The sequence below is a fragment of the Pan troglodytes genome, chromosome 4, assembly GCF_028858775.2.
Source record: "Pan troglodytes isolate AG18354 chromosome 4, NHGRI_mPanTro3-v2.0_pri, whole genome shotgun sequence".
Lineage (NCBI taxonomy): Eukaryota > Metazoa > Chordata > Mammalia > Primates > Hominidae > Pan > Pan troglodytes.
In genome coordinates, this window is record NC_072402.2 from 133,132,593 (window position 1) to 133,152,085 (window position 19,493).

Consider the following 19,493-nt stretch of genomic DNA (forward strand, 5'->3'; position numbering starts at 1 on the left):
CCAATCTGAACGCTGACCCTAACCCCAGAATGAGTTACCACCCAAAACCTGTTGGGCCCTGTTTGACCCATGTTCTGTATCCAGCCTTGTTTGAGAAACAGACAGCCCTACATCATAGACAAAGCAGCTTCCTAAGCACTCATCACCTCTGCAGGGCAGTGAAGCTGGTCACGGGAGAACAGCTATACTATCTGGTCAAACTTGACAAAGATGTGTTCTTCCGTCCTTCAGTAAACCAGGAGGCTTCACTCATGGCTCTGCATGCTTTGAAAACAATGATAGGTCCTCAGGCAACTGTGTCTGTTCATCATTGCACATTAGCTTGACTGCCCTTTTGGCTGTTATTGGCCTAGAAAATGAAGGTTCTGTGATTGATCTTGAAGGGATCTCTGTGGTCTTTATTTCTGCAACTCCTCCAATTATAAATCACAATAAACATTAACCTTGTTTATAAAACCTCAAAGCTTACCCAAAGACAAACTTTTATAGAGGAGCTGGATGGAGAGATGAGTCAGGCTACAGTGAGAAGCAAGAGAGTCTGACCACAGGCCCCTCAGCAATCGAGATGCGACTGGAGCAACGCAGTCAGTTCTTTTAGCACAGGACTAATTAGAAGGCTGGCTATGTAGACCCCATGAATAAGGTGGACATGAGAACAACAAGCTGTGTACTACTAGGAGGGGCAGTAGGGGCAAGGAACCAAAGTGCCATGGAGGCCCTGCCACACCCTCCTATCCCTTCCCAGCAGGCATCCTAACAGGCTGCTCCCTGCACTGCAAACCACCTTCATTCCCACTGGCACCTTCAGCACACCCAGCACGCTCAGTCTGAACATCTCTCTAGCCCTTTGTCTGGAGTAATCCTGCCTACTGGTCCCAATACCTTCCCTGGCAATGATCCATCAATGTGCTCCCTCTTCTGCATTCCTGCCATGGCCATGCCTTCTGTCAGTCACAGTCTAGTTTGGGGCAGCTGCATGTCCAGACTCCAACCTTGTGCACAGGCCCTGTTGACCTCCAACACATCTCTCTATTTGCAACAACCAGAGATCCACCAGGATGAATTTCTCCCTCCCAGTTCCCTCAATGGATGTGGCAGCTGCAGACCCAGGGCCCAGCTAAAAGTGCCTCACAATCTCCCTCAGGCTGCCCCTATTCTTTAATATACTCAATTATTTTTCTTAGTCTTATATACAGTACTCTGCAAATGCAGTTTCCAGCCCTTCCTTCCATCATGATTGCCAGTCACTCTAGATCCCATTTACATATAAGTTCTGAAACCAGCTATCCCATTCTTAGCACTCAGTGCATGGTATCATCATTGCCTATTTACCTGTCTGTCTTGATGAAACGAACCAATTTACTCTACTCACCACTGTATCTCCAAGCACCCACCACCCTGCCTGGCACCCGGTAGACATGCACATGCCAGCTACAAGGTAGCTGATTAGTTGGCACTGACAGTGGATAGGGAGAAAGGAGAGGGCAGCATTTCCAAAGCCCACAGGACTGGGAGCTATGGCTAGTGGGACACCAATCAGAGACCTTCTCTTGGACATTCATGTACATACACCTGGCAAAATCCCTATAGGAGCCCAGACACTCAAAATTCAGGGAGCTTGTAGAGCTACCTTGGGGATTCTCAGGAAAGGAACACTCCAATTGCCCTGATAGCTGGGCATAAGGCACACAGAGGCCTTATGACTCTGTGACAGTTCTATGGTTCCAGTGACCTCTCCTCCTGCCTCTGGCTCCGTACCATAGACTGCAGGAAAATACTTAACCTTCCTCACATCTATAAGAGATTGACTCCTGTTAAAGCTACAGCACAGAAACCCCTTAAACAATCAGGGCACTCATGAAACCGCTGGAATAGTCAATCATGAAGTATTTTATTATCTAAGCAATGAATACATGCCTATTGATCCCATGCAATATTGATTAGAACTGCTGGGGAGTTGCTAGTCAAAGAGCCCTATGTCCAGCCCCTGAGGATAGAGGAGTCTGAGCTATCAGTGCTCAAATAACTGCTGATGAGGAAGAACCACCCCATCCATTCTGGCAGCTGGATAAATGCCCGCATATCCACATGCATTTGTCACCTTCCCATCAACTCCAATCACAAAGGCCAACCTGAGAAACTTAATTCTGAAGGACAAGACACTAATCCTGTTTACGGCATTCTCTTTCCTCTTTCGTTTACTCCTATCACACCAAATGATTAACGGTGTCACCCGCTGTCATGTCCCCAGAGGCATGTGGATATACTAGACAACCATTGCTCACAGAGCTGGGGTTCACAAGCTGCACTCTGATTGGCTTGGATCAGAGACCTGTTCTAGTATTCTAGCCAATCAGGAAAAATATCTCTCTCCATTCATAAAACACCATATCAAAAAGTGAGCCAGATGATTAAAGAACCTATAGTCCACTCTCAGTGAACTAGGGGACTGCAAACAGAAGAGACAGACCAACTGAGATAGTAAATAAATCATAAACCATGCATTTTGTTCCAGCAGATGTGTCTTACTCCTGTTATGTTTTCAGTGGCAGGAAGAAACAAAACACAAACACAAATGTCATTTACCACAAGCAAGAAACAGTTTTGGGGAAGCTAGTCTGGGATTGAAATTTCACCTCTGCAAACCCATTCGGTGATGTGCTTCCTGAGATGCACTGAAGGAACTGTGCAGCTTGCTACATTTTAACAGCAAGTTACTGCCTGCCTGCTTTACAAAAAAACTTTTCTACATACTCCTCTCTCTTTTAAAGGTTGTGCCAGACTCTAAGATAACCAGTCTCACGGAAGGCTATTTAGAGAAAAGTTAAAGTGTGGGCTTCACAGGACAGGACTCTGATAAGGCTTAGCATGTAGAATCCACTCATTATTTGCCGAGTAGACGTGTTCCCAATAAGAATAAAAAGAACACCTGATCCTGTCTCTCTCCTGCTCAAAACCCTTCAGTTGCTCTTAGGATAAAGTGTGAGTCTGACCAGAATCCTTTGTGATTTGTCCTGTTTGTCCCTCCCTGAAGCCTCACCTGACTCCGCACCAGGACTCAGCCATCCCGAGCCTCTGGCAGTTCCCCACATGACCTCTGTTCTTTTCTTCTAAGATGCACACATGGGGTTCCCCAGGCCTCAAACACTTGTCCCCATCTGCCCTCCTTTGCCCAGCCATCTCCTGCTTGACCTTTCCAAGCCAGATAAGGGCTCACTCCTGGCTAGGTTACTGTACCTGCTGGGGGGCTACGTGGGGCCTTCTGCACTGATTTTACAACGGCTACTTGCCTGCCTTCTCCCAAAGTCAGCTCCCCCAAGGTAGGGGCTAGGCATTTCTTAATCACGGCTGTGTCCCCAGTGCCTGAACAGGAGCTGATTCTCAGGAAATCTTTATGGAAAGACTCTGAGACACTGACCTGACAGGTTTGGTCCAAGCAAACAAGCTATACAACTCTTTGGAATGAAGAGTTGACTCACTCAGGCTCACTTGTAAGCGCTGAGGCAGGGCCCAAAAGACCTCTAAACCTACAGAATATGGGAAGGACCCACAGAGATCTGGGCCCCAATCACTCCTGCCCCTTCCCAGCCCATGTTCTAGGAATGGGGCTCTGAAAAGGCTGTCACAAATCCTTGGGGACACTCAAATAAAACCAGAGGCTGTTGCAATTCTGATGAACAGCACATATAGAGTCTTGTTGGGTTCTTCGGCTTGAGGTTTTCAGTTTATGCTTTTATTTAAATAAATCTCCTTTAGGTGACTTAGGGCCGCATTAGCTCTGAAGGCAGGTCCCAGAACACATGCCCTCTGAGCTTCTCAGTGGGGAAGGAATGCGAGGCGCTCCTCAAGTTCGCCTCTCTCAGGGACCAGAAGAAACATCAGATGGAGATGTGTCACTCCCTGACACTGGCCCATTTGGTAAAAACTAAACCAGTGGCATGGTTGTATATTAGAATGTCACATGTGAAGTTCCAGACAATTCTTAAAGTTTAATAAAATGTGAGTTAAATTATGCCTCCTTCTAAAGGCCTGCCTCAAACAATTTTCATTTAGACAACCCTCTTAGTGCCTTATCTAGGGATCAGCATTAACAATGGTAACAGATCGAAACCAAAGAACAGACTGGAAAGATTTCTCCTTGTAAAACTAGAAGGGGGAAGAATTTGAAGTCTTTCAAGAGTTTTGTTGTGTTTAAGAAAAAATAAGTTTAAAAACATACTCATCCTCATCAGAGAGTCTCTTGTGCAAGACTGAGATGCTGCTGCCCAACTCTAGTTAAATGTGTACAATGGGTATTAATTCCAGTTGCAGGCAAGAGGTGTCCATTTCAGAGTTAACACCTCTGACAACAGGCTAGTAGCCTAAAGGTGGCCTGCAGTAGGTGAATTCCACCTAATTTACAACTCGAGTCTCCCATTCAAACCTAAGACTGTTAAAAAAATGCCCGACTCCCTGGAGCAGGGAGCTTTGGAACAAAACACTTCCCTCACCCCCTACTTTAACGGTAAAACCTCAAACCACAAAGGTGGAAGAAAAGAGGGAAGCTAGCAGGAGTGCCCCCTCTAATTGTCTATTCTTATGTGCTGTTTACTGGGTCATTAAAATCTTACAAGGCCTTTATAGTCATTGTAATTGTTGAATTCAAGGTTTGTCCCAGTTGTTTGTACAGAAGTCTCTCACTTTGAAACTCAGAAACATTCCCCCTAACATCTTGACTAAAAGAACCTTTCAAGCAATGTACTGACCAACTCCTTGAGTGATCTGTGGCCCCTGCAGGAGTGGGGGTAGGGAGCGCCATGTCGCACACCTGTTGTCAGGTGACACTGCCAGCAGCATCCTGCACACTCACCTCCCCACTCCACCCCACCCCCAGCGAGGCTCTTTCCTGCTGGCCTTCTCCACCCGGGGAAGCCTACAGCCTTCCGGAGTTACCTTTTAAAAAAAGCAAACCCTTCCTACCACAAAGCAAACAAAAGGCTGATACCGAGACAATCGGGAGCAGCGGGGGTTCCCGTGGCCCCTCTCCAGCCTATCCTTGGACCACTCCCCAACCCGGTCCCCCGCACCAGCCCGGCTTCAGTCCCGCGAGTAGCCCCCGCCTTCCCCTCCCTGCAGATAGCGAGCCAGACGCCTACACCTCGGCCCCCCGGGGCTCGGGCCCGACTTATTGTGCCGGGGCCGGCAACTCGCGGGCCGGCGGGGGCCTCACCAAGTACAACTCTGCTCACAGCAGCTCCCGGGTGCCCAGGCCCAGACTGCCCAGCCAGCGCCGCGGGGCCTCCTGCGGCCTCGGGCCTGGCCCGTGAGCCCGCCCCAGGACGGGTCGCCAGGGTAGGCTCCAGCACCGCCTTTTTCCCACAAAAGCGCCCAGGCGCGGGCAGGGGGATGCGTTTCGAAGAGAAGTTGGTTTCCAGGTTTCTTTTTTGAACAAAACCAAAGGGAATCCCGCGCGGCCCGACAAGGCCTGGGAGGACGTAGTGCACGCGCGAGGACCCGGCGTGGGCCACACCGAACCCGGCGGCCCGAGCCCGGCCCGCACCACACCGGTGCGCGCCAGGCCGGGCCGCTCCCGGGCACCCGCGGCCGGACCCGAGCGGCGGGGACAGGGAGTGCGGCAAGGGGGCCCGCGCGGCACTTACGCGGCGGCTCGGTGGCGGCGGCGGCAGCTGCAAGGTGTCTCGGCCTGAGCCCTCCTGGCCGCTCGCGCCTTTTCTCTCCGCGCTCCTCGCTGGCCCGCCCGCCTCTTCGCTTCCCGCCCGCGCGGCCCGCGCTCTCCCCCTCCGCCCGGCGCCGCTGCCGAGTGAACTGGAACCAGTCCTCGCGGCCGGCTTCCCACAATGCACAGCGCGCCGCTCGTCACATCCCTTCGCGGCCCCGAGCGTCCGGCCTCCGCGCCCGCGCCGCCCGGCGCCCCGGCCTTGACCCCGGGCCCGCGCCCTACCCGCTGACGCCGGCCGCTCTGCGCCCAGGCACCAGCCCGCACCCCGGACGCGAGGTCTGACCCATGACCCCGGGGACGCCCAGAGCCCAGTCCTTGGGAAGGGCCAGGCCCCTGGAGAGGAGCTTCTTCAGGGCGCGTCCCAGACTCTGCGTCTCGAGTGAATGCCTACTGTGTGCCTGGCTCTGAGCACGGGACTGTCGCTGCCACGGCATCTTTAGGAACCTTCCCACTAACCCAGTGGGAAGGCACAATGGCTGTTACCAGCGATCGCTCTTCCCTCCCCAGTCAATGCCACCCCCCCCCTGCCCCGCCTCAGAGACCCCGCTGTCTTTAGATACAGGCCACCGCCAAGCCCTGGTCTGCCCCAAGATCAATTACTGCGCACCCGGTTCCCCTGGGGTCCTTCAGTTAATCCTCCTCACCCCGAAGTCTGGAACCTGCCTTGCACATGGAAGCAGTTAGCTACTTCGCTTCAGCAAAAGTTCACTTTCGGACCCAAGTTGGGAATTACTAATGTAGACAGTGATTCCTTATCATCACACACGTTTTTTAAAAACTGCGGACAGGCCGAAAGAGGAGGGGCCGCCACAAAGCCCGCCACGTCTTCCTAAATTGGTTTACCGCCTGAAGGCATTGGTGCCCCATCCCGGGTACTTAAATGGGGGCCTGCCCTCTACTCCCCTCCCTCCAAAGTGTGGAGCCGGAAGCCACTTCTCCATCCAGCTGTGAACTAAATTTGGATAATAATACACATCCCTCAGGGTTGATGCGAAGTTTAAAGTGCCGCTACTGGGGATTATGGAGGTAATTAGAGACCCCCCACCCCCACCCCCAGTCCTCAGGCTGCGCGGGAATCGCAGCGGCAGTAACCTCCACCTCACAGGGATGCTTTACACCTTACTTTAAGAGTTTGCAAAACAATGTCCAATACCTGCCATTCATGCATTCGTTAATTCGATTAAGTACTGAGAACGTATTTTGTGTCATACATCGATTTGGGTGCTGGATATGAAACAGCCAAGAGAACAGGCAGAAATCTCTGCCCTCCTGTAGTTTGCAGTCTCATGGGGGAAAGAAAGACAAACGGGAGAATGTGTCAGAGGGTCTCCATGGGGTGGAGAAAAATAAGGCGGAGAAGGGGAATAGGAAGTGTGAGATAAGAATGAGGCTCAAATACAAGAGAAGGCCTCTATGAGAAAGTAACATTTAAAGCCTGAAGAAATTGAGGGAGCAAGCCGTGTGGATGTCTGGGGAAGAACTGCCCCGAGCATGAGGAATAGCAAGTGTAAAGGCTGGGGTGGGAGTGTGTCCAAAATAGTCAAGACAGAGCGAGTGTCAGGTTGGAGTAGAATGGGTGAAGGGGAAAGTAACAGGAGATGAACCTGGAAAAATGATGATGCTTATGATGCTTCTGGTCCCAAAACAAAGCATTATGGTTCTATGAGGATCTCCCGAAGAAAAGATGTCAGGAAAGGTGCAGAGACCCTCCCCCACACACCACATTGTTGTTCCATCCTGCTCTGTGCCTTTGGGCAAGGACTCTCCGTTCTGCAGGGACCACCAGGTGGAATTAAAGTCTACACTCCTCCAAGAGCTGATCTTGGGGCGGCCCCACCTCCATGCCCCTCTACAGCGTGCCATTCTCATAGAACACACTAGGACCTTTGTCCTCTGGAGCTGTTCAGTGCAGCAGCTCTGACCTCATCCTTCTCCAGAAGCCTCCACCTTCTCTCCCCTCTCTCCTCCTGCGCTTTGTGTGTCCTGTTCTTCCACTTCGGTGACCTGTCTCCTCCCCTAATCTGGCTCAGAGAGGGGTACCAGCTGCTGCTGCTGCTATTGCTTCTTCTTCTGTTAAAGGTTTTTTATTTTTTTCCAATGACAAAGTTATGCTCATTCTGAAAACATGAAAAATAAAAATGCTCAAAAAATAAAACTCACTCTACATTCATTGCTAGGAGAGAACAGGCTGCTCCCATTCCAGCCTTTTTATCTATATCCACTTAACATTAAACATACAGAGTTTCTACTCTATTTAGTGATTGTCACCTGCATTTTAAACTTAATGGTTCTTTACGAGCATTTTACTGGGTAGTTGTTCTACAATAACATTACTGGAACTGTTTGGGTTTCCCTTGACCCTCTTAAAAATTACTGAGAACCCTGAAGAGCTTTTGTTTTATAGGTTACATCTATCAATATTTGCTTTATTAGAAATGAAAACTGAGAAAAAGTAAATATTTATTAATTTATTTTTAAAATGTTAACATGGAAAGAAATTATCTTACATAAATAATGTATTTTAGAAAAATAATTATACTTTCCAAACAAAAATAATTAGTGGGAAGAGTGGCATTGTTTTACAGTTTTGCACGGCTCTTGAATGTCTGGTGTAATAGAAGATAGCTGGTTTCATGCCTCCTCCTGCATTCAGTCGGTCACTATATGTTGTTTTGTTTGAAGTATGTGAAGAAAATTCAGCCTTATGTAGATATGTATATGGGAAAGAATAGAGGATTTTAATCGCCTTTTCAGACAATTACAGATGTTCTTTTTTATACCACACCAAAATGCAAGGAGTCGTTTCTTAAAGGTTAAGTGCAATGTAGAACCTGAAAAAAAAAATCAATAAACTTTTGAACTCAGTTAATACATTAAAATCCATTGGCCTATTTTATATCTTGACTGGGTCCTTTAGCTATGCATAATTCGGTAAAATCATACATGATCATTTGGGAAATATCAGTTCACTGATTTATACGGATCTTACAAATGTAAACACATTTCATTGTACAATATTAGAAAATCACATCTATTAATAGCACCACTGATCTCATCTGAAGGTTTTCGAGTATTGGGAAGTTGTCAAGCTCATGGTGGCAGGTACGAGTTTCCCAAAATTGTAATTTCTGCTTGAAAGCTCAAGTTTATCACTGACAACATAATGTCACAGTGATTTTCCTAGAAAGGACAGGTTCATTTCATTCATTTTCAAGAAAATGTCTACCACAAACAAAGGACCACATTATGACTTTCATGGGCCATAGGCATTTTTGCCTCCATGGGCCCTTTCCTCCACTAAAAAGACAACTGCACTGGTATAAAGACAAATAAATTAATATTGTATATTAAAACTGTGCCTCGTGGAGTATTCAGCCCTACATACACCCAATTCTGAATACCCATAGTTTGTCTGTCAGGTGTAGCTTCTCCATTAGAAACAGTACTCAGGCCCCCAGGACTTTATGGACCCATGAAAATGTCTTAATTTCTTTTAAAATCAGAAGAAAATGAAAGTTAGTTCTTTTATATTGAAGAAAATATTTTAATATATAATGTTAATATATTTGTCTTTCTACAAACACAGTTGTAAAATATTTTTTTCTATTGTTTTATAGAAGAAGGGACTCATGAAGGTAAAAGTGCCTAGGGCCATGAAAGTGTAATGCAGCCTTGCTGTCAGCCCTTGTTTCAAGAAAAGCTAGTGTTCCATGAGAAAAGCAGCTAGTTTAACTCACAGCTCAATTGCATACGTGCTTCTCCTCAAGGTGACCATCCTAGTAGAAATGCTGTATGCGTACTTCCCATTTGGTCACGTGGAATATTTTAAAATGTGTTCCAAAGGGTCAGATTTAATAAAATTAATGCTTTTTACTGTTTCATCAGGACATTCTTAAGTTAAACTGGCTCTCTCTTTTTTTTTTGGCTGTGAGTGCTTCATAATAAATAATAAAATGATGATGAGTACGGGATGATGCCATTGCTGATTTGTGGTAAGTCGCCAGCAGTTTTATCCACTATTGTTCTTGCACCATTTGTGCAAAGATCAACACAGGGAAAAGTCAAATAATGTCTTAATGTTAACATGAAAATAGTTGTGACTTTTTGTACCTCCAGGAAGGGTCTCAGTGACCTTCGGGGGACTGCAGACTACATTTTGAGAACTACTGCTTCACAATATCCACAAGCTTGGCCATCGTTAATTTAACCAACTCCTTATTTTTTCTTCTTTCAGGCTGTTTCCAACTCTATTATAAAGACGTTATGAATATTTTTAAAGATTGGCCAGGCGCAGTGGCCCACGCCTATTACCCCAGCACTCTGTCAGGCCAAGGTGGGCAAATCCCTTGAGGTCAGGAGTTTGAGACCAGCCTGGCTAACATGGTGAAACCCCATCTCTACTAAAAATACAAAAATTAGCTGGGCGTGGTATGCGGGCCTGTAACTGCACCTAGTCAGGAAGCTGAGGCAGTTAATGCCCTTGTTTAAGATAAGTACAGGTGAGTAGTTACCCTTAATGAGGAATAACAAAGGGGCCATGGGAAACCATCCTAGAGAGTTTGTAGGAAGGAAGAGGACTGTATTACCTCTTTTCATGCCTAGAGGCATCTCTGAATTTAAATATTTTTTCCCCTGAGGTTAGAACTGGATTGAAAATACAGGTTGAAGGATTTAGGATACCTGTAGAGCAGTGAAAATGTGCTCTGCAGAACACAATGGGGTCCCTGAGACCCTTTCAAGTGATCTGTGACCAAAACTATTTTCCTAATAATATGAAAGCCTTATTTGCCTTTTTCACTGTGTTGACATCTGCACTGATGACACAAAAGCATTGGTGGGTAAATAGCTGGAGCCTTAGCATGAGTCAAGGCAGTGGCCCCAAACTGTACTAGCAGCCATGGAATTCTTCACCTCATCACACACACACACACACACACACACACACACACCCCCACAGAAAGAGAGTGTTAGTTTCACTTAAGAATTAAGAATGTCCTTAATGAAACAAATTTTTTAAAATTTAAAAGCTTGTATCTGCTACCATGAACTTGACAGCTTCCCAATACTTTTCTGATGAGATTGGTGATAGTATTAACTAATATGACTTTTTGATGTTGTATTTTAAAATCAGTCAACATTTGGAAGATCTGCATAAGTTAGCTAGCCAATATTTTTCAAATGACCCATGTAAGATGTCACAAAATTATGCATAGGTAAAAAGATCCATTCAAAGTGCAAGATAAACCGATGGATTCAATGTCACAGGGTATGAAAAGTTAGTGATGTTTTCAAATTCTACATAACTACTAACCTTTAAGAGCTGACCACTTGTTGAGTTTTAGTATAGAATCAGAGAACAATATCCACAATTATCTGAAAAGAGTACTGTAATATTCCTTCCTTTAAAAAAAAAGCAAAACGACCAGGTGCGGTGGCTCACGCCTGTAATCCCAGCACTTTGGGAGGCCGAGGCGGGCGGATCACAAGGTCAGGAGATTGAGACCATCCTGGCTAACACAGTGAAACCCAGTCTGTACTAAAAAATACAAAAAATTAGCCGGGCGTGGTGGTGGGCGCCTGTAGTCCCAGCTACTCGGGAGGCTGAGGCGGGAGAATGGCGTGAACCCGGGAGGTGGAGCTTGCAGTGAGCCGAGATCGCGCCACTGCTCTCCAGCCTGGGCGACAGAGTGAGACTCTGTCTCAAAAAAAAAAAAAAAAAAAAAAAAGCAAAACTTTTGCATGGAAAGAAAAACACCATTAAAAAGTCAAATGACAAAATGGAAGAAAACATTGGCAAAATATAGCACAGATAAAAACTATTGTCCTTGCCTTAGTCTTCTTGGGCTGCCATAACAAAATACTATAGATTGAGTGGCTTAAACAATAGGAATTAATTTTCTCACAGTTATGGAGGCTTGAAAGTCCAAGCTCAATGTTCCACCAGTGTTTGGTTTCTGGAAAGGGCTTTCTTCCTTTCTTCCTGGCTTGTGGACAACTGCTTCGTCCTCACATAGCGTTTTTTGCATGGGTGTGTGGGGGTTTATTGGGGGGCTAGAAAGAGCATTCTTTGATGTCACTTCTTATAAAGACACTAATTGTATTGGATTAGGGCCCCATCCTTATGATCTCATTTAAACTTCGTTACCTCCTAAAGGCTCCATCTCCAATTACCATCACATTGGAGGTTAGAGCTTCAACATATGAATCTGAGGGAGACAGAATTTAGTTCATAGCACTCCCTAATATCTTCTGGCCAGGCAGAGTGGCTTATGCCTGTAATCTCAGCACTTTGGGAGGGCAGATAGCATGAACAGATAGCTTGAGCCCAGGATTTCAAGATCAGCCTGGGCAGCATGGTGAAACCCCATCTCTACAAAAAATACAAAAATTAACTGGGTGTGGTGGCATGTGCCTGTAGTCCCAGCTACTTGGAAGGCTGGGATGGGAGGATGCTTGAGCCAGGGAGCCTGAGGCTGCAGTGAGCTGAGATCATGCCACTGCACTCCAGCCTGGGCAACAGAGCCAGGCTCTGTCTCAAAAAACAAAAACAAAAACAAAAAAAAACTTCTGAAAATTAATATCTTATTGAAAGATATCCAGAAGATATGAACAACTAATAGGAAGAGATATAAAAATGGTACTTAAAGTATGGAAAGATATTCAACTTCATACATAAAAGGAGTGCAAACAAAACCACACATAGAAACCATTTCTTACTTACCAGACTGGCAAAAGTTCAAAAGCTTGAACCTATACTGGCAAAGCTGTAGGAAACAGGCTGTCTCTCTAATACATGACTGGTAGAAATACAAACTGCTTCAACTCTATGGAGGGAAACTTGACAGTATTTAATAAAAGTTATCTCTGCATTTACCCTTAACCAAGTAATTATGCTTTTAGAACTTATCCTGAAGATACATCACCAATGATACAAAAATACATATGTACAAGGTTATTTGTTGCCTCATTATTGGGAATTACAAAATATTGGCAGCTACTTAAATGTACAAGCATAGGAAATTAGTTGAATAAACTATGATATAATACATACAATGAATACTATATGCTGTAAAAAAGAACGGCGAAGATCTCTGTAAACTGATATGAAGTAAATTCCAAAAGATATTGTTAAGTGAAAAAAGCAAAGTGCAAATGAGAGTATGTGACATTTTGTGTAAGAAAAAAGGGAAATTAAGAAAACATACATATATCTGCTTACAAATACAACTAGAAACACAGGAAGGATAAACTACAAAACAATGACAATAGTTACCTATAAGGAGTGAGGGGCAGAAAGAATAAGGAAGAAAGTGACACTTATCTGAGTATACTTTTTTGTATACTTTTGACTTTTAGAAATGTGTTAATGTTCTACATATTAAAAAACTAAAATAACACCTATAAAAAGGAGCAGGGAGAAAATTCCTAAAACATAAAGCAAATTAAAACCAATGAATCTAATTGTGTTTCAAATGAATGTCATAATCCCACTAAAAGGGAGAAAAAGAAATAATCCAAGAAATTTATGACCACAGTATTTGATACTCTCAGTCTATGGTAGGGAAGAGGGACAGGGAGGAATTACAAACACATCCTGAGATTTTTTTTTTTGAGTTTTTTTTTTGTAGTGGCATGGGGAAATCCATTCTAAAATAATTTTGGATGTATTATAGGCTTTAGCAAATGAGTAAATGTGCTGATGTTATCGAGAGCCAGATTTCTCCCTGTGGAAGAAGAGACATACAACCACGGAATGGAGGAAGGCAAGAAAGTACCACATAGGGATGTACTGGAATCAGAAGTAATGATGTGAACTCATGATTTTTAAAATAAGTATATATAAATATGTGTGTGTATATGTGCACATATATGTACATACCTATGTATGTGTATGTATATGTATATGTGTATATACATGCATGCATTTCCTAGCTCTGTCTGCTGAAAGGGCCAAGAACGAAATACATCCCTGTAGCAATAAGCACATCTACTATTCAAATGATCTATTCTTGTGTAAATTTTGGTTAATTGTGTTTTTCTAGGAATTCATTCATTTCAACTGAGTTTTCAAATTTAATGACATTAAATTACCAATAATATTACATAATTCTTTTTTCACATTCATTGATCTGTTGTTATAGGTCTTTCTTTTTTTAATTTCTGATACATTTTTTGTGTCTTTTCTATTTTTTTCTTGATCAGTTTTGCCATGGTTTATCCACTTTGTGAGTCTGTTCAAAGAACCAGCTTTATTGATCATCTTTATTGTGCTTGTTTCTTAATTCATCAATTCTATTATTTTATTTATTACCTATTTCTTTCTACTTTGGAGGGGTTAATTTTTTAAACTTTTTAATTGAAGTATAATACACATGCAGAAAAGTGCACAAATTCTAAGCATGTGTAGCTCCATGAGTTTTTCACAAGGTGAATATACCTGTGTAAATAGCACCTAGATCAAGAGACAGAATATTATCAGCATCCTAGAATCTCCTCCTCTGTACCCTCTTTCAGTTTCCAGCCCCTAAAATAGACATTATCCTGACGTTTAACACCACACATTCGTTTTGCCTGTTTTGAACTTTCCATAAATGGAGTCATGCAATATGTACTCATGTGTGTCTGGCTTCTTTTGCTTAACCTGTTATCTTTGGGTTTCATTCACGTTGTTCTATGTAGCAGTAATTCACTCTTTTTGTTGTTAAATAATGTTTTATTGTTCTAGTCTCTATTTTTGATGAGGTCCAATTTATCAATTTTTCCTTTTATGGATTATTCTTTCAGTCATAGTAAGAATTATTTGCCTAGCCAAAGATTTTTCTCCTTTTTCTTTCTTTTACTTATTTATTTACTTTTTTTTTTGAGACAGGGTCTTCATCTGTAGCCCAGGCTGGAGTGCAGTGGCATGATCTCCACTCACTGCAACCTCTGCCTCCCGGGTTCAAGTGATTCTTGTGCCTCAAACTCCTATGTAGCTGGGACTACAGGTGCGTGCCACCACCCAGCTAATTTTTTTTTTTTTGTATTTTTCATAGAGACGGGTTTCTCCATGTTGGCCAGGCGGGTTTCAAACTCCTGGCCTCAAGTGATACACCCGCCTCGGCATCCTAAAGTGCTTGGATTATAGGTGTAAGTCACTACGCTCGGCCATATGTTTTACATTTAAGTTCAGAATACATTTTAAATTACTTTCTGTATAAAGTACGAGGCTTAGAGCAAGATTTTTTCTTCCCTATTTTATTTTCTCCTGTGTATGTCTATTTGCTTGAGTACCGTTTGCAAAAAAGGCTGTCCTTCCTCCATTGCATTGGTTTTGCACCTTTGTCAAAAATGAGTTAGGCGTCCCTCACCCTCTCCCTCTCCCTCTCCCCGCCTCTGCCTCTCCCTCTCCCCACGGTCTGCCTCTGCCTCTGCCTCTCCCTCTCCCCACGGTCTCCCTCTCCCTCTGTTTCCACGGTCTCCCTCTGATGCCGAGCCGAAGCTGGACTGTACTGCTGCCATCTCCGCTCACTGCAACCTCCCTGCCTGATTCTCCTGCCTCAGCCTGCCGAATGCCTGCGACTGCAGGCGGGCGCCGCCACGCCTGACTGGTTTTCGTATTTTTTTGGTGGAGACGGGGTTTCGCTGTGTTGGCCGGGCTGGTCTCCAGCTCCTAACCGCGAGTGATCTGCCAGCCACGGCCTCCCGAGGTGCCGGGATTGCAGACGGAGTCTCGTTCACTCAGTGCTCAATGTTGCCCAGGCTGGAGTGCAGTGGCGTGATCTCGGCTCGCTACAACCTCCACCTCCCAGCAGCCTGCCTTGGCCTCCCAAAGTGCCGAGATTGCAGCCTCTGACCGGCCGCCACCCCGTCTGGGAAGTGAGGAACGTCTCTGCCTGGCCGCCCATCGTCTGGGATGTGAGGAGCCCCTCTGCCCAGCTGCCCAGTCTGGGAAGTGAGGAGCGCCTCTTCCCGGCCGCCTTCCCGTCTAGGAAGTGAGGAGCATCTCTGCCTGGCCACCCATCGTCTGAGATGTGGGGAGCACCTCTGCCCCGCCACCCCGTCTGGGATGTGAGGAGCGCCTCTGCCCGGCCGCCCCGTCTGAGAAGTGAGGAGCCCCTCCGCCTGGCAGCCGCCCAGTGTAGGAAGTGAGGAGTGTCTCCGCCCGGCAGCCGACCCGTCCAGGAGGGAGGCGGGGGGCAGCCCCAGCCTGGCCAGTCGCCCCGTCTGGGAGGTGGGGGGCGCCTCTGCCCGGCCGCCCCTTCTGGGAAGTGAGGAGCCCCTCTGCCCGGCCGCCACCCCGTCTGGGAGGTGTACCCAACAGCTCATTGAGAACGGGCCATGATGACGATGGCGGTTTTGTCGAATAAAAAAGGGGGAAATGTGGGGAAAAGATAGAGAAATCAGATTGTTGCTGTGTCTGTGTAGAAAGAAGTAGACATAGGAGACTCCATTTTGTTCTGTATTAAGAAAAATTCTTCTGCCTTGGGTTGCTGTTATCTATGACCTTACCCCCAACCTGGTGCTCTCTGAAACGTGCTGTGTCCACTCAGGGTTAAATGGATTAAGGGCGGTGCAGGATGTGCTTTGTTAAACAGATGCTTGAAGGCAGCATGCTCGTTAAGAGTCATCACCACTCCCTAATCTCAAGTACCCAGGGACACAAACACTGCGGAAGGCCGCAGGGTCCTCTGCCTAGGAAAACCAGAGACCTTTGTTCACTTGTTTATCTGCTGACCTTCCCTCCACTATTGTCCTATGACCCTGCCAAATCCCCCTCTGCGAGAAACACCCAAGAATGATCAATTAAAAAAAAAAATGAGTTAGGCATATTGCTGTGGGTCTATTTCTTAGTTCTCTATTCTGTTCCAATGGCCCATGTGTCTGTCCCTCTGCCAATATCAGTCCATGTCTTCATTACTGGAGCTATATATTAGGCCTTAATACCAGGAGAGTGGTTACTTCTGCTTTGTTCTTTTTTTGTCAAGATTGTCTTAGCTTGTCTATATCCACAAAAAACCCTTGGGATTTTGATAGAAATTTCATTAAACCTATAGATCAGTTTTGGAGAAATGGACATCTTTACTATGTTGGGTCTTCTGATCCATGGACACAGTGTATCTCCCCATTTATTTAGGCATTCTTTGGTTCTTTTATCAGTTAATTGTTTTTTGATAAATAGAAATTTCTAGATTTAATGTAGTCCATCCAATTTATTAGGGTTTTTTTATGATTAACACATTTTGTGTGCTGTTTAAGAAATCTTTGCCTACCCTCTATCAGTCATCAACCTTTGAGTAAGATGAGTAGGTCATGGCAACCCAACATTCTTACTGTGACAACATTTCACTGTGACATTTTTACTGTGTAAAAAGTTGTGTACTTTAAAAAAAGGCATCAAAGGGCTCTGGAAGCAACAAGTACAATATGAATTTACATTGCAGAGGGGGTGAACTGATGATTACTAGCAGCTTCCTTCCCTAGGGGCCTTTTCCGATTATAGGCTCAGACTGAAGTTTGGATCTAACTCATGCAGAGAGACTGTATGGAAGGAATAGAACCCAGCAAGGCTTTTGGTGGCTGCACAGGATTCATATGACAGATTGGAGACTTGCAGAGCCCCCAGACATGTTTGCATTTCCCATAGAACACTTGATAAGTTCTGAGGCTTGTGTGTAGGAGGCTGAGAAGTCCGGCAGAGTGTTTCTAACAGGCAAAATACAATTTCCTGTAGTTTGGTGCTCAAGAGACAAAGTCCTGCTAGAGGAAGAGATCCTGTCTCAAAAACCCACCCAGTCTAAAAAGGCTTCACGACATTTGTCAGATTTTGCAGTTGTATGGAGCATGAGGATACAAAATTAAACTGAACACTTTCAAAGAGCTGAAATGAATTTCCCACAGTCTTTCAACGGTAAGAGAACAGAGACCCTCTAGATCTCAATGAAAAAAATAGGCAAAACTTACTTATTTTGACAGTCATAATAGTGATTTTTTTGGGGGTAACTGGAAGGGATCATGAAGGATCTTGTTGGGTATATGAAAACTGTCATCAATTTTTTAAGACTTGTGTACTTTACTGTATATAAGTTATAGCTCAATTAAAAAATAAAAACACTTCTAAGAAGAAAGCAGAAAAACGTATCTTTCACACTTTGCAATCCATCTGGAATACAAAAATATGATATAAGATATCATTTTATCTAATTTTTCCAGCACCAGTTAATGAATAATTATACTTTCCCCGTTGCACCGTAGTGTCATCGATCAAGTGACAGTGGATTTGTTTCTGGACTCTCTACTTGTCTTAGTTTGCCTGGACCATCATAACAAAACATAAACTAGGTGGCTTAAACAACAGAAATTTATTTCTCACACTTCTGGAGACTGGGAAATGCAAGATCAAGATGTCGGCTTATTCAATTTCTGTTGAGGGCTCTCTGGCTTGCATTAAAATTGTTCAGATACTCTCTTACCCTTTTAATACAGCATTTGTAGTGCTGTCTTCCTTGTCGTTACTGATACTGATAACCTGGGATTTCTCTCTTTTGTCTCAATTGATATTTCTAAGGGTTTATCAGTTTTTCAAAGAACCTACTTTTGGCTTTATTTAATTTCTCTATTAAAGTTTTTCTACTTAATTAAATTTCAGCTCCTCTTTCCTTCTTTCTACTTTCATTGGATTTAACACACTGTTCTTTTTACATCTTATTAAGATACAAGCTTAGGTAATTGATCTTTTTTATTTTCTAATATATGTAGTTAGAATTATAAATTTTTATCTGATTTTGTTGTATTCTATAAGTTTTGACACATAGCATCTTCATTATTATTAAGTTCATAATAGTTTCTCGTTCAGCTGTAATTTCTTCTTTAAACTATATATTATTTTTGAAGTACATGTTTGATATTTAGACCTGTGGATTTTGCTATTTACTTCTAGCTTAATTCAGTTATACTCAGAGATTATACTATGGATGCTTGTAAACACTGGAATATTGTTGAGCCACTTTTTGCTTCAACTCATGGACCTATTTTGTCACAAATTTTATGTGCACTTGAAAATAATGTAAATTCTATCGTTGTTGGCTGCAATGATTTATATATGTCAATTAACTCTAGCTTTTTTAAATTGTGTTTTTCAAACTTTGAATGTCCATACTGACTTTTTTGGTCTAGTTATTCTATCAGGTTTTGAGAATAGTGTGTTAAAGTCTTCCATTGTGACTGTAGGCTTGTCTATTTCTCTTTGGGTTCTGTCAGTTTTGCTTTAATATATATTGAAACCATATTTTACACTGGGTTCTGTCAGTTTTGGTTTTATATATACTGAAATCATATTATTAATTATATACTGCTATATGTAATATATGTGTGTGGCATACTCCTAGTGAATTGATCTTCTTATCATTATGAAATTTTCCTTTTTTGTTTTGATAACGTTTCTTGAAATTGATTTGGTCTGATGTCGGCATTGCTATATCAGCTTTCTTTTAGGGTTTGTATGGTCTATTTTTTCAGTCATTTGTTTTAAAACTTTTTGTGTCCTCATATTTAAAGTTTGTCTTTTGCAGTTGGATTAATATCGCCATCTTACCATTTGATTTTTAATTGACCCACCTGTTTTATTTTATTTGTTATTTATTTATTTAGAGACAGAGTTTCACTCTTGTTGCCCAGACTGGAGTGCAATGGCACGATCTCAGCTCACTGCAACCTTCGCCTTCCAGGTTCAAGTGATTCTCCTGCCTCAGCCTCCCGAGTAGCTGGGATTACAGGCATGTGCCACCACACCCGG

The 19,493-nt window shown here is 44.0% G+C and overlaps 1 protein-coding gene across 8 annotated transcripts in view; it reads right to left on the minus strand.

Annotated features, from left to right (window-relative positions):
- MACROH2A1 (macroH2A.1 histone) overlaps window positions 1-5,927 on the minus strand; it is a 65,459-nt gene extending 59,532 nt beyond the window's left edge. For 3 of the 8 annotated variants that reach the window (XM_009449508.5, XM_009449506.5, XM_009449507.5), the window contains exon 1: window positions 5,640-5,855. The gene's annotated coding sequence lies outside the window, so the exon portion shown is untranslated. Of the gene's footprint in view, window positions 1-5,639 lie in introns of all 8 variants that reach the window. The other 5 variants (XM_063810123.1, XM_063810121.1, NM_001242422.1 and 2 more) reach the window with 4 other exon arrangements.
- Between the last annotated feature and the right edge of the window lie 13,566 nt (window positions 5,928-19,493).